We start from the raw sequence: 16,007 nt of genomic DNA, 5'->3' as shown, positions 1-16,007 counted from the left end.
TGATCAATTTAATGCATCCTTACGGAATATTAATTTCTTTCCAAAAACTTTTAAAGGGTAGTATGCATTCTTGAGTTGATGTTTTATCTAATGCAATGTAATTTAGATGTTTTTAAGTGTGACTGACTCGCATAGTTACTGTTTTTTAGTCCATCCTCTTTATGTTTCTGTGCGTACAGCATCTCCGTAGCGCACTTGTATTAAAATTGTAGAATTATTAAATATTCTCTTTGCTTTTATGTCTCTGTAGAATCTTACACCACACTTGAACTTGTACGTATAGGCGTATGTTCTCGCTCCAGGGAGAAGAGAGTATGGGTAATATATGCTGAGTGTGTAGGCATCTCAACACCTCAAAGCAGTAGGAGGGAAGAACAGGAGGGGAAAGAGAGAGAGAGAGAGAGAACGTGTATGAGTTCGTGAAAAGGCTATTTAAGGGCAGTCCTTGCAATTCACAGCGCTCTGACTGAAGTCTCTCATATTAAAGAGGTGTAGTGCTTTCATCCTCTCTCTCTCTCTCCTTCTCACACACTTCAGCCCAGAGGCTCGGCGGGCAGAGGGGTGTGTGGAATACATCACAGACGCTCTCAGATCTTCCAGCACGTGGAGACACGGAGACAGACGGAAGCTGGAGGTCTCGCATCTCGTCGCCAGGTTTGACTCACGTCTTCTGCACCTCATTTACTCAGTGGACGCTTGATTCATCACCACAGGTATCTTTATCCTCTTCATCTGACTTAGCTTATGGATGCAGTGCTATAGTCTTTTTTTGGATGTTGAGCTTTTTTTTTTAACTTTCCATTCACTCTGCTACTGACCAAAAGGAGAATTTCTCTTTCCTTGCTCAGGAGATTGTTGAGTTCTTAATTAAGCCTCTTTTTGTCAACTTTGTCTCAGATGTTTCTCTTGAATATTCTTGTAAAATAGATTCAAATGAGTCAGCTGTTAGATTTCCATTCATATTGCAATAAACATACTGGCTTTTGATTGTTTCTTGACATGTCAAGAGACATTAAGATCTCTGAAACTAAGTGGTTGAGCAAACGGAGTCTCCTGCTTCTCTTATTATCTCATTACTGTCTTGGAGAAACAATTGAGATATTAAAGCGATCTCATTTTTAGTTTATTTCCATATGTGTTGGAACCTAAAGCAATTTTTTATTTCTCAGAGGAGATTCAGTTGTTCTCGAGGAGATCAGCTCTGTCTCAGATATTTCTTCTAAAAATCCCAGTAAAAATAGATAGAAATGAGTCAGCTGTTATCATGCAGGGTTCATATTGAGAAACATACTGACTTTTGGTCGCAGATATTGATTTCTTGACAGGATTGAGCGCAGTATGAGACGTTAAGATTTTTAAAACTATGGGAGAAGCAGGAGACTCCTTTTGCTCTCCATCTAATCCTATTACTGTCTTGGAGAAACAATTGAGACATTAAAGAGATCTCATTTATATTTTCTTTCATGTTGTAACCTAAAGGTTTCTCAAAAGAGATTCAGTTGAGTTCTCGGTTATTTTGAAGTATCAACTTTGTCTCAGATGTTTCTCCTAAAAATCCCAGTAAAATATATCAAAATGAGTCAGCTGTTAACATGCAGAGTTCATATTGAGAAATATACTGACTTTTGGTTGCAGACATTAATTTCTTGACAAGACTGAGCGCAGTATGAGATGTTAAGATATCTTCTAAAGCTTGGAAACACATGAGATTAAGTTCTTTTTCGCAGGAGACTCATTTTGCTCTCCATTTAATCTCATTGCTGTATAGGAGAAACAATTGAGACATTAAAGACTTTTTTAGAGGTTGTTTTTTCACAGCTGTGGAGATTCAGTTGTGTTCTGGTTATTTGAAGTATCAACATTGTCTCAGATGTTTCTCCTCAAATTCTTTTTGAAAAATGAAAATGAGACCCAAATGAGACAAATTTTATAGACAGTAGAAGAGCAGTGCTTTAAAATTAATGTGGATAGCATACATCATTTGCTAATTATGGAGTTCATATTGAGATTTATGACATTTTATTTAGGCAAATCTGAATATACGTTCCTGGTCCTATTGAGAATGTCTCATTAGTGCACATTATATAAAAAAATATGTATGTATGTATGTATATGCATGTATGTCTGTATATAAGGTATGAATTATTTCTTTTTAATAATGTGCACTGCACCTGTTGGCATGAAACTGAAGTTGCAGTAGTATTTTTTCCTATTGTGACATATATCCGAGTGAAAAAAATTTGGGGCGGGACTTGTTTTTGTCTATCAGGAATTGATTGGATGGTTGTGGTTTGCTATTGGTGGATCTCATGTGAGTGACAGGTTGCTCCGCCCTCATGCCAGTAAGCATGTCATCAGAGAAGAGATGTTGCTGCAAGAGGGAGGGGAAGATATTTTGATTACGAGAGCAAATTAATTTGACAAAAATGATGTGCATGGATAAATCATTTATAATAAACTGCAATATTCCAAGAATTGTCTATTTTGATTTCATAGTGACTTTTAATTTTTTTTCGCCGCTAGGGGTCGCTAACTTCTTACAATAACAAAGGCGTAGGTTGATGACGCAGTGATAAGCGGAATGATGGGACTTGCTGTCATGCCGAAGGATCTAATAATGTTTATGGATGAGTGAAAACATTTATGTTTTTTAACATGACTGTGGAATAAAGCAGGGCGCGATTGCTAATGAGAGACAGATATCAGCGCCACACGCGAGTCCCGCGGATATAAAGGAATAAGGACATTTCATTCTACCGAACTAACTTACCCGCAAGTGCTGAATAATACTCACACAGGACAGTTTATTTGACGAATTAAACTTGTGAGGTAACGCAGCGCTGTTTCACTTGGTCTACACACTATCACAATAAACTGCATTTGAGTGTGTTGAAAGTTATAATGCTATTCTATGTGTTAGTTTGTTTGCTATATTAGACTAGCAGTAAGCTAGATCAACATTAGAACGTTACACTATCATACTAAACTGTATTTGAGTGTGTTGAAAGTTATATTATTTATGTGTTAGTTTGTCTGTATGAGACTAGCCGTAAGCTAAATCAACATTAGAATAACATACTGATCATATTCTAACATTTCATCATGTTGAGCTATATAACATTGATTTGTTTTATGTGCATTTGCTCACCTGTCTAATAAAGTACACGCAAGAGTGGCGTCTCTGTCAAGTCAAAGTTAGTCGCGGACGCTAGCTCTCGGCATCTCAAAAACGCCACACTGATATTGATCCTCGTTTTAGTTCTCCTTTTGTCCCAAAGTCTGCTTGCCATGGTCCATGAACAAAACAACAACAGCGTGAGCGTGCCGCTAGACGTAACGCAGTTGTCCACGTCTGTCGCCATGGTTACTATGGCAGTACGAGCGGAAACCAGGGATAACGCAGATATTACATCATTGACAGGCGACAAGTGAACAGGGAACAGGTGGGGCAAATTAATCAATAATCAGGTAACAAGGTGGGCGGGGTTAGGCAATGACAGGAGAGCACATGGCACAAGGAAACATGACAAGCCATGTGCTCACACCAAACATGACAAAAAACACAAGCACATGGCCAGTAAAACAAATCACAACCCATGTGCTCACACAAAACGAGACATGAACATGAGAACACTCTTGAGAACCCTCATGAGCCAGCCAATGAGAACGCAGCCAATGAGAACACTCATAAGCCACGTGTTCACACAAAACATGACAACATGAAAGCACACAGCTAGTGTAAAACACAAGCTGCGTGCTACACAGTACAAGACAAAACATGACATGTAAGCATGCGGCCGATGAAAACATGAACGGCGTGCAACACAGAACACAACAGATGCAGACGGAAGAGCGTACGGTCCGAGAACTCGAAACAGCACGCTCACACGACACAACAGAGGACAAACACGCGGAGCATGAATGTCCGAATCCCGACACAGAACCGAAACTAAACTAGACAGATGTGCCGGGATCCAAATACCCCGCTCCCGCACATGAAACAAGGCATACAGACAAGAGAGCGCACGGCTCGAGGACGCTCGAAGCCACGCGCCCACACAGACGTGACAAAACAGGAGTGTCAGAACTCTGTCACAGAACCAAGAAATACACTAGACAGAAGTGACAGAACCCTGACAGCTCTTGTCTTACTTTGATATCACCTGGCAAAAGGCACATACTATATTCATCTGTCAGTCTGTGCATTTCTGTATGACTTGAGTGCTCATGAGAATGACATCCTCCCATGGAAACAGGGAATGATCTGTAGTGCAGTTGGGAAGACGCTGTTGCTGTGTGTGTGTGCACGCGTGTCTGTGTTTAAGGGAAAGACTCCAAACATTGTGGTTTTTGAGGTTCAGAAATGGACAATTACTATTTAATGTGTAGCTCTTGCTTTAACAAATCATCATTATAATAGCTCATGCTTAAAGATTTAGCAAAACTAGTGTGTAACTCATCCAGCACCATTTGTGAGCTATTCCTCAAATCAGTAAATATCGAGACAATCAAGACAATAAAATTTGCAAAAAAATGATTATACTGTTCCAAAACCTAGTGAGCTGTCTACATAGAGAGCATTTTAAAGCATTGTGCACTACCATCCTGAAGACCATTTCAAAAGTTAGGCAGCAACATTATGCTACCCTGTAATTTACTTCCTTTTATGCAGTGTATAATGTATCATTGCATTCTCCTTTGCAGAGAAGAAAATCCCAGATTGCTCTGTAATAAATAAACCTTTTTCATCACTGAAAAGAATCAACAAATAGTCAAGTTTTATGCTTATTCGAGTTCTGCATTGTAGCAACACACTACTGTCAAACTCTATTACAACAAATTGTGAGTCAAGTGTCTCATGCCAAACTCTACATGAATGACACACAGACTGCCAACAGCATGTAGAGTGTTACTTTTAGGCTTTTAGAAAGTATTTGTCTCTGTAGGCACTCAAAAGCTAATTTCATTTAAATTTAAACTATAATACATTTGTATTTAATTGCAAATAACATGCATGTGTCCAAAAGCATTACATTCATTTCACACTTAAGTATCAATTATTTCCATAATAAGTACTCTTAAAGTATGCAGAAGTGTACTTTTTCACAAGGGACAGCAAGGCAGCTCGCTAGGTTTTGGAACAGAGCTTTTATCATTTGTATGACACAGCACAAGCTTTTATATGAGGAAAATGCACCATCATTTGTGTCATCAAAAATGTCTCTTCAATGATAAATGATGTTTTGACTTCTACTGCACTAACAGAACGTGTGGCTTTTTTTGTGGTATAGAAATAATCACTCAGCCTGATTATGCAGAATTGTTGCAGTTCATTTGTATGTTCTGAAGCTCATGCTAAAAACCAGATGGTGTTTATTTTCACCCTAGCAGATTTATCTGCAGGTTTATGGAAGTGCATCAGGTGAGCACAGTGGGACGTTTGAGGTGAGCATTTGAGGTTTAAGACCTGAGGAAAGAGTCAAGCCCCTGAAATGAATGGTCATAAATTGTCAGAGGTCAGCGGCTGACAGGGTTTATGACGCCTCTGCTATGTGCTCTTCCTCCTTTGATGGTGTGGAAGGAATGATGGGAACAGAGAGAAAGTGAGAGTGGAAGGGGTCTGTCAGGAGGACAGCTGGAGTGAGATCGACCCACGGCCTCAGGGCTTCACTTAAGTAAGAGAAAAGAACATTGTTTGTGTGTGAAATTTGAGGTTTTATTTTGGTGGGCCAATCTGCCATTTATTTGATATTAGCCATCTAGCCAATTCATTTAGTCCAGATTGCTTATGAATAGACTGTCAGAGTGTGAAGAATATAGAGAAATGAGAATGAATGTGTCATGCAGTGTTATATGAGTATTATTCCTGTACTAATATATTAGTGTATTAATATTTTGCATTAGCTCTCCTAGGTGTATATGACATTCTTCTTTCAGACGAATACAATCGGAGATATACAAAAAAATGTCCTGGCTCTTCCAAGCTTTATAATGGCAGTCAATGGGTGTATTTTTTTTGGAAGTCCATCAAAGCGCATCCATTTATGATAAAAGTGCTCGACACGACTCTGAGGAATTAATAAAGGCCTTCTAAAGTGAAGCGATGCATTCGTGTAAGAAAAATATCCAATATCCATGCTACTCCTACATCACGTCATACATCGTTATCAAGTCTTACTCTTTTGGCGTCAGTCGATTTGCGTACGGCTGTCTGCCGGAAGCTAGTTATTTTAGTCAATAAAGTTTTAAATATGGATATTTTTCTTACATGAACGCATCGCTTCAGAAGGCCTTTATTAACCCCCCAGAGCCATGTGGAGCACTTTAATCATGGATGGATGCACTTTGATGGACTATAAAAATATATACCCATTGACTTCCATTATAAAGCTTGGAAGAGCCAGGATATATTATATAAGTCCGATTGTATTCGTCTGAAAGAAGAATGTCATATACACCTAGGATGACTTTAGGGTGAGTAAATCATGGGCTAATTTTCATTTCTGAGTGAACTATCCCTTTCATTCCTAATTCTTTTTAAGGTAAGTTTATGTTTGTAATTTATATTTTATTCTATTTTAACTTTTTTCAACAATTTTGTTTTGCTAAACAATAACAAAACTGGTGTCATGTTCATGACAGAAAATGTACATACATAAATTAATTAATCCTATGAATGATTCCTAAAGATCAGTATTTAAGGATCTGTATGATTTGTTCAAAATGAATACTATACTAGTAGCACAGCTTATTGCCAAAACGAAGATGTTTTAACTTTTTGCAGTTCGATCAAACAAGTCAAGACGGAAGTGTTAATCTGGTTCATTTGTTATACGTTGCGTTGTGAAATGCAGTGTTCTGTGCAGTTTGCTCTGGTTGAATAATGCACATTTTGCAAAAGCAGTAGGTCATGTGGTTATTCCATACATGCTGAAACGTTACATACTTTCCACCGGATTTATGCTGCATTCAGTGTAAGTTAGTGTGTTGTTCTGAACATTGAAGATGTCAACAAGTCTTTCCTTTTGATGTTAGCATGCAAACTAAAGAAATCCTTGTCCAAGTGAAAATTTTCATTTTAGTCAAGTACATCCAGGTGTTGTTGAATAAAATGAACGTCAATGGTGATCTGGACCGGACAGCTGCGCTGCAAACCAGTTATACGGTGTGTTCTAGGGTCGGTGTTCCCATGAGTAATCTTTGATATAAGCGCATACTTCCCATAAATCTCTGTGAGTCTAGACAGACGGGTCTGGGTTGCATGTGGACCTGTAGTGCAGATGGCCTGGTGCTGATGGATCACTTCCAGGTTCTTTTGTTTTTTATGAGAATCACTCATTTGATTTGGTGAGCCGCCACTGAAGACGAGGGAATTCATGTCTGGTGTATCCGTTCCACCATGAAACTTCTCACTTACTTAAGGGAAAGTGTCACGTAGGGGCAGTTCTCTGATGGTATCCTCATCACGGTCAGTGTTCTGGAGGTGTTCAGCAGTGCAGTGAAATTGGAGATTTCTGGAGGTCGCCTTAATGAGGAAAGCATTGATTTGCAGGACAATAAAGTATCTTTCCATCCAAAATTATTCAGATATAACAGAGCTTGTCACATGCTACAGTATCACAGTTATCAGTTACGTGTCAACCAATATCTTATATAACTGTTGTTATATAACTATATATATGTTAATTGTTATATAGTTATATTATATATATGTTTTCTTAGTTTTGCCTTTCAGAGTATGAAATGCATTATGGCTTTGGACAGCTTTTCTGAGTACAAAATGCATTAAAGTGTAACTGTATTTTGTCATGCATTTGGTGTCACATAATTCATTCAGTCCACAAAATTTGTTACGCTTGGCGACCCATACAAAACAGCTCAGCAGCAACCTCTCACTCCCATGAAGCACTGCAAATGAGATGAGTCTCCATTTACTCTCTAACTTTACATGTCTAAACTTATAATATATTGTTTTATACTCTTAATCAGGCACTATAAGTCAGTAGTTTTATATTGTACATTTTACATTTATTTTATAACATAATTTATAATGCTTCGTGAGATGAGTTGTTCATTCACTCTTAAAGTATGACATTTTGAGTTTAGGTTGCCCTTCCTGTGCATTTGGTTTGTGCATTTTATTTATTTTCTGTAGTTTATTCACACTTAAAAGAATTTAAGAACACCTACATTTGTCTTTTTTCCCCCCCGAATTTTCATTAAAAAAAAAAAAAAAAATTGGCTTCAAATTAACATTAGTCCTAGTCATTCATTCTGGTGTGGTTCATGGCTTAAAACTATTTTGTTTTGTGAAAAAAACTTCTTCCCAAAATTGTAATTGTAACTAAATAAATTGGCAGTCATTGTTGCGTTCTATTTAGAAGCTGATGATTATCTCTGAATAAGTGAATATTTGGTTGCACAATCCCCTATCCTAATGATTTAACCCTGTGGTACTGTTTGTGTGTTGGCACTTGGCAGATTATTGCTGAAGTAAAAAAAGGTTTAAAAAAAAAGTTAACTTGAAAAAAGTTATAAAATTTTACATTTATTGTTATGAAAAATGCACAAAAATACCATTTTCAATTTTTATATGAAATGTATATTTTCCAAAACACTTTTTACTCTAAAACTGTGAGAAAATCAAAGCCTTAAGTCTAAACAAGCTGTGATACAAATTTGAGGTTGATATCTCAAACAAATTAGCTTTCAGTAAGAATTAATTTGGTCGCAGTATCAAACGCTTCCACTAGATTAAATTCGTCTCCCATTCATTTCCAATGCGCTAATTTTTGTCCACGAACAATACAAGTGTAACAATTTTTTTCAGGACCATTTAACCTTTTTGAATTATGTCCACGGTGTGTGTTCGTGTGTGTGTGTGTATGTGTGTGTGTGTGTGTGTGTGTGTGTGTGTGTGTGTGTGTGTGTGTGTGTGTGTGTGTGTGTGAGAGAGAGTTCCAGTTGTACCATTCCAATGAAGTAAATAATTCTAAAAAACAAAACGTAAAATCCAGAGGAACAGCTTCTGGATTATAAGATGTTTTTATTTTAGATATAATAAAAGAATGACATTAATCACAACAATGCACTGATGCTTTACTTTCTAGAAAGTAATTAGTACACACAAAAATTCTAAATCTGTTTCCTTCAGCAATCAAACCAGCATGTGGCATTGTGCTGGGTGTAGACATCAATCAAAGTCTTGTAATCGCCCACTGGCAGTGGACTAAACATGTTAGAGTGTTCACATATACAGCATGCTGCGCTACACTTCTCCTGGAGTGTAGATTGATACATCCTGCTATAGGGTTACAGTGGATAGTTTAACTTTAAGCTCTAGACTTCCACCATAATTGTATATTTGTATATGGAATCTACTGAATGCTGAAAACGTTTGACGGCCGGAGCTCTTCTAGTCTAAACTCGTATGACACACACATGCACAGAGTCTTCGCTGTGGACCAGGCAAAACAGATGGCTGAATACACAGGCCAACATTCCTAGTCCCTGTTTTCCAGGTGGGAAAGTTCCCTTTCTTTTGACAGTACAGGGAAAACTAATAAAGATACAGTAATTCTGGATTATAACTTAAAGAGCTGATTTGTGTTCCAGAAGGAGGATTTCCCTTTATAATATTCTTAAATACATAGCCTATTTGTTTCTAAGTGTCTGGAGTTTTCTTAGGTTTTCTGTTTTTTTGTTTGTTTTTTTGTTTTGTTTTTTTTTTAAGTGAAAAGTAGCAGTGGGGCAGTTTTTTTTTATAAGCATTATACAATAATATGAGCAATTTTATATCAAGCTAATGGTAGTATAACGGTAGCAAGCTATATATATGTATATATGTGCCTGTATGCATATATATATATATATATATATATATATATATATATATATACTGAACAGAATTATAAACGCAACACTTGTTGACTTTTTCTATGTACACAAAAGGCCTATTTTTCTCAAATATTGTTCACAAATCTGTCTAAATCTGTGTTAGTGAGCACTTCTCCTTTGCCGAGATAATCCATCCACCTCACAGGTGTGGCATATCAAGATGCTGATTAGACAGCATGATTATTGCTCAGGTGTGCCTTAGGCTGGCCACAATAAAAGGCCACTCTAAAATGTGCAGTTTTATCACACAGCACAATGCCACAGATGTCGCAAGTTTTGAGGGAGCGTGCAATTGGCATGCTGACTGCAGGAATGTCCACCAGAGCTGTTGCCCGTGAATTGAATGTTCATTCATCTATCATAAGCCGTCTCCAAAGGCGTTTCAGAAAATTTGGCAGTACATCCAACCGGCCTCACAACCGCAGACCACGTGTAACCACAACAGCCCAGGACCTCCACATCCAGCATATTCACCTCCAAGATCGTCTGAGACCAGCCACCCGGACAGCTGCTGCCACAATCGGTTTGCATAATCAAATAATTTCTGCACAAACTATCAGAAACCGTCTCAGGGAAGCTCATCTGCATGCTCGTCGTCCTCATCAGGGTCTCGACCTGACTGCAGTTCGTCGTCGTAACCGACTTGAGTGGGCAAATGCTCACATTCGATGGCGTCTGGCACTTTGGAGAGGTGTTCTCTTCACGGATGAATCCCGGTTTTCACTGTACAGGGCAGATGGCAGACGTTGTGTATGGCGTCGTGTGGGTGAGCGGTTTGCTGATGTCAACGTTGTGGATCGAGTGGCCCATGGTGGCGGTGGGGTTATGGTATGGGCAGGCGTATGTTATGGGCAACGAGCACAGGTGCATTTTATTGATGGCATTGTGAATGCACAGAGAGACCGTGATGAGATCCTGAGGCCCATTGTTGTGCAGGTATGGACAGGGCCATCCTGGTGGTGGTGGGGAGGGTGGAGGTAATTGTTTGCATCAGCGTCTGCGAGCTCAAACATGTGTAAGTACCGATCTTTTATATATATATTTATATATATATTTATACAGTAAGTATTAGGACATGACTGGATAGATGTGAAGGTAATAAGTGACGTAGTAATTGAGTCTTCCTGGCAGAACTTATGCTAAAGCTTTCATTTCTTGCATGGCCAGCATACTCACCGGACATGTCACCCGTTAAGCATGTTTGGGATGCTCTGGATCGGTGTATACAACAGTGAGTTCCAGGTCCTGCCAATATCCAGCAACTTCGCACAGCCATTGAAGAGGACTGGACCAACATGCTACAATCAACAACCTGATCAACTCTATGCGAAGGAGAAGTGTTGCACTGCGTGAGGCAAATGGTGGTCACACCAGATACTGACTGGTTTTCGGCTTTTGTAAATCACAATTTTGAGAGAAGTCATAATTATGAGATGAAAAATAAAAAAGCCATAAAAAGTTGAAGTTTATGAGATAAAAAATCATAATTATGACAGATGTAAATTGACAGTCATAATTATGAAATAAAAAGTTGAAATTGACATTGAATTTGACATCAATTGAATTGAAATTGATAATCAAAATTATTAGATAAAATGTCAGAATTATTACATACCTGTAAATTGAAATTATGAGATACTAATAATATATAGTCAACATTTGAAGTAGATCAAAAAAGTTAATCAAAGTATAACTTTGATGAAAGGTTTTGATCCACTTCAAATGTTGACTACTGTATATCATCATATATACAGTATATCACAAAATACATTAGGTTTAGCTTGAAATGCAAATATGCATTTTACTTGACTCATTTATGCCTATTTTGTATGAGCCAGTAAATGAAATGCTTTTTAAATGGAAAATAAATCTTTTGAACTATTTGGAAAGACCCACTACAACGGATTACATAATAGGCTGTAGTTTTCCGCTTGGTGTCAAGTTTTTTTAAAATTGCTCTTTGGATACACTGAATAAATGATCTTGCAGAATCTCTGGAGCTTAACAGATTTGCGTGGTACATACATCATAACGCCCAAACGTAGTCGCAAGTAACAAAGCATAAGTAAGTAGTGAGTTGTAGCCAGATTAGCATTAGCCACACAAAGTATGTTCCAGAAACTCTCACCAGATGTAGGAGAAAAGCCTGTGAAATTCAAGCTCAGGTTTATATGTTCACATCCTGGGTTTTACAGAACGTAGGAGGAAACGTAATAGATCTACACTGAATTCAAACCTTTGTTCCTGAACCTACAGTATAGCGACCCAATCGCTGGCCTTTATTTTAACTTTATTGTGTGCATGCTGTGTTTATAACCGATCTCATAAACTCGTATGCTGTGTTGTATATCCTTTGCATTAGTTTTAAATTTTTTGATCTGACCTTTAAGGGCTACAGGGTCACAAGGTCAGCCCTTGTTAGGGTTTGAAGGAATGTACAAAACCTGGGAGTGTAGAGTGGACACTTTAAAGTGCAAGGATGAGGTGATGGTGGGTTCAGGGTCCTAACCCAAAGGTCACAGGTTGGAAGAATCATAAACTGGAAGGTTTCCATGTCTTAACAGCTAGCAGGCTGCTCACAGCGGACTAACCATGCAGTTGATTGATTGTAATTTACCTTATTTAAATCCATCCTAAATAGCAAGCAAACTTAGGATACATACTCACAGTTTGAATTCACTCACTGATGATTAATCTAATGCGTTTTTGAGTTTTCTTTTAATAAGTAAATTTCACAGAGGAATCCCTACTGTTAATCTCACTGGTTGGTCTCATGTAATATGCAAACGCCTGCATCTTTATGTAATATGCAAATGACATGCAATTTCAGTATTATTAACTTATTTATATTTATAATAGTAGAACACGTAATAATAAACAAAAAGTCCTCTTTACACTTTGTTTCTCATTTTTTTAATCTCACTTGTTTGTTGCATCATACTCTAAATGCATCAGTCTGGCTGTACTTTCTGTCTGGTCATGAATAAACTGTTTTAAAGGCTGTTAGCGCTCTGAAAAATTAGATGACTGTGGTTCTGAAATATTAGATTACATGCAGTTTTATGAAGTTGGCAAAACCTTTATAAAAAACCTTAAAACGCTCAAAATATCACATGAAAAGGAGTCATAAAAGGATGGGATGACTCTTCTCATCCTATCGACTGAATCTTCTGTTTTTAATTTACTGTATAGGATGTAAATAGCTTGCACATGTCTATATGTTTTCACAGCCTGGTCTCATTGTTAATACGTAGGTATTAATACGTAATTTTCAAAGATAGAAAACGTACTTTTTTGTACGTTTGGATATATGCTGAAACGTATAATATGGACGTATCTGCAACGTTTAAACGTAACATTATTACGTTTTTACAGCTAAAAAACGTAAACTATTTACGAATATTTCATATCATAAAGATCTGTATAATTTCCTTTTTACCATTTTATAGATTATAAATGTAAGATCCCTTAACCCTACTCCCACACCTAAACATACCCATTTCATTGACAATATTAAAAGGATAAAACGTAATGGACAGATATGTGTAGGGAAATGGCAGTTTTATTAACAATATAGCATTCAAAAATAGTTTTAGCCACTAATCCAACCCCTAGCAGCTACCCCTAAACCTAAAAAATTCTTAAAACTACGTAGGCTACAATTATAAAGAAAAACAACAGACAGACACATATAACGGTAATCACAATAATTTATTTATTGAGAAAATGTCAAAACCGGTACCAAAAGTCGTTCACATGACGATGTGTTGCAGTCCTCTCTGGCAGTATATAATAGTTTTGTATGAGGTAACGTTACAGATCAGAATTTAAGTTATTAATCCATGAAAATGTTAATCCGGTTTCGGTTCGCTGTTCGCTTAGTGTGAAGGCGCGCGCGCTTCCCCATTTCAAATGTAGCACACCAACTTAAACACGGCATGTCGCAATCTGTGACGAAGCATGCGAGAGCCAATGAGCGTTTGATATCACTGCCGTAAAACATGTCATAATGCTTCGGGCGCAATTTTTGAATTTGAATTCACTACGAGCGCGGGATTTGACGTTTACGGTAGTGATGGGCGATACTGCAAATTTCGGTACCGATCCGATACCAAGTAAATACAGGGCCAGTATCGCCGATATCGATACCGATACCAATACTTTTTCATTTTAAAAGCACGCACTTTAACTTGTATGCACTTTCCTGTGCTAGAGCAGTGTGTCATGATTTATGAGGTGAATGCATAAAAACTGTAATATTACAATTTAACATAGGCTATCTGTTTTCTATGCCATAGTAAACTGTAATTTATTCATGTGATCAAAGCTGAATTTTCAGCATCATTACTCCAGTCATGATGATAATTCATTTTAATATGCTGATTTGCTGCACAGGAAACATTTCTTATTATTATCAATGTTGAAAACAGTTTCATATTTTTGTGGAAACCATGATACATTTTATGCAGAATTATTTGATGAACAAAGTTGAAAGAACAATTTATATGAAGTAGATTTTTTGAGAACAGTGTAAAACCCTTGACTGTCACTTTTGATCAATTTAATGCATCGATCCTTGTTGAATAAAAATATTAATTTCATTAAAAAGATCTTACTGAAGTCAACATTTTGAACCGTTATGTACACTTTTGGTTTGTTTATTGCGAAATAACTCCCGATTGTTTCTCTGTCATCTAAGCAAGGCTTCGTTTCCCAAACGCTCTGGGCCTGTGAGCTCAGCGAAGCACCAGCATCGAACGCTCTCTGTGATTGATTGGTTTCGTCTTGTATCCAGATGACTAGGAGAAAAAGTTCTATCCTACACAATTATCCGCTAACATTCACTTATTTTTCCACTTAGAAGCTTATTTTACGCCCTGAATTGCGTGCTAAATTAATAAAAAATTACTGGTAAAAAAACACACATTTGGATCTATATTTTTATGTGAGGATCGATCCTTTTTGATACCACGTCAGTATCGATAGTATCGATACTTCAGGATCGATCCTGAAGTATCGATACTATCGATACTGACGTGGTATCAAAAAGGATCGATCCTCACATAAAAATATAGATCCAAATGTGTTTTTTTTTCAACACATTTCGCCCATCACTAGTTTACGGTCTCTGCTGAGAATGGAGATGAAGATCGCTGGATAAAGGGCTGAATTTGGATCTGTTTCTTGCAAACAACGTATGGATTCTAAAGATTTGGATTACATCAAGCTAATAAAATGTATGTCTTTTGTGAATTTATATGTTGTGTTTTAGTGTATTATGGGTCTATAGGAGAAAACGCCTTTTGTGTCTCACTGTAAATAAACCAAATATTACAAAGGTTAAAGAAGGTATTTGTAAGGTTTTAAAGTGTATTCTTGTTTAACACCATATAGGCTAATCCTCCGAAACTAGTTTGCAGCAGAAGGCACGAACAGAGCGAAATGTTAATTTATGAGTAGCCTAACGTTATTATATGAGTAACGTTAAACTGTATTAATAAATGCGACTGAAAATTTAACTGATAAGACAATTGAATGCAATAGAGTCAAAACATTAATGCCACGATTTGAATATGCATAAGTTAAATAGGAATGCGTACAAATTTGTACGTCGGTAAAGTTGTTTATACGTAAATAAATTACGTTTTTGTGCTGTCAATACGTACATTTTATACGTTTTAGTGCTGTAAATACGTCAGTATTATACGTTTCTGTGTGTATAAAACGTAAATAAATGTACGTATGGTAGAACTACACTTTACGTAAAAATACACACGTATTCTCATGAGATCACGTTGCTTTTCAACATAATTGTAAGAAAAGCTGCAATTCATCATATTAGAATGATTTCTGAAGGATCATGTGACACTGAAGACTGGAGTAATGATGCTGAAAATTCAGCTTTGATCACAGGAATAAATTACATTTTAAAATATATTACAATAGAAAAGTTATTTTAAATTATTATAGTATTTCAAAGTATTCCTGTTTTTTAATCAAACAGATATAGCCTTCGTGACCATAAAATACTTTTTTAAACTACTTTTCAATGGTGTTTCTGTATATACTTATTTATTTACTTTAACATCAGTAATTTTAATTTGATTCTT

General features: G+C 37.0%; 1 protein-coding gene across 1 annotated transcript in view; it reads left to right on the top strand.

Moving 5' to 3' along the window:
- The first annotated feature begins 459 nt into the window (after positions 1 to 459).
- tnca (tenascin Ca) overlaps positions 460 to 16,007 on the top strand; it is a 63,809-nt gene continuing 48,261 nt past the window's right edge. The window contains exon 1 of the mRNA XM_084114091.1: positions 460 to 713. The gene's annotated coding sequence lies outside the window, so the exon portion shown is untranslated. The remainder of the gene's footprint in view (positions 714 to 16,007) is intronic.

Source organism: Abramis brama (genome assembly GCF_963993115.1).
Source record: "Abramis brama genome assembly, chromosome: 5".
Taxonomy (NCBI): Eukaryota; Metazoa; Chordata; class Actinopteri; order Cypriniformes; family Leuciscidae; genus Abramis; species Abramis brama.
The sequence above is the reverse complement of the archived record's forward strand: the minus strand, read 5'-3'. Positions and strand labels throughout refer to the sequence as shown.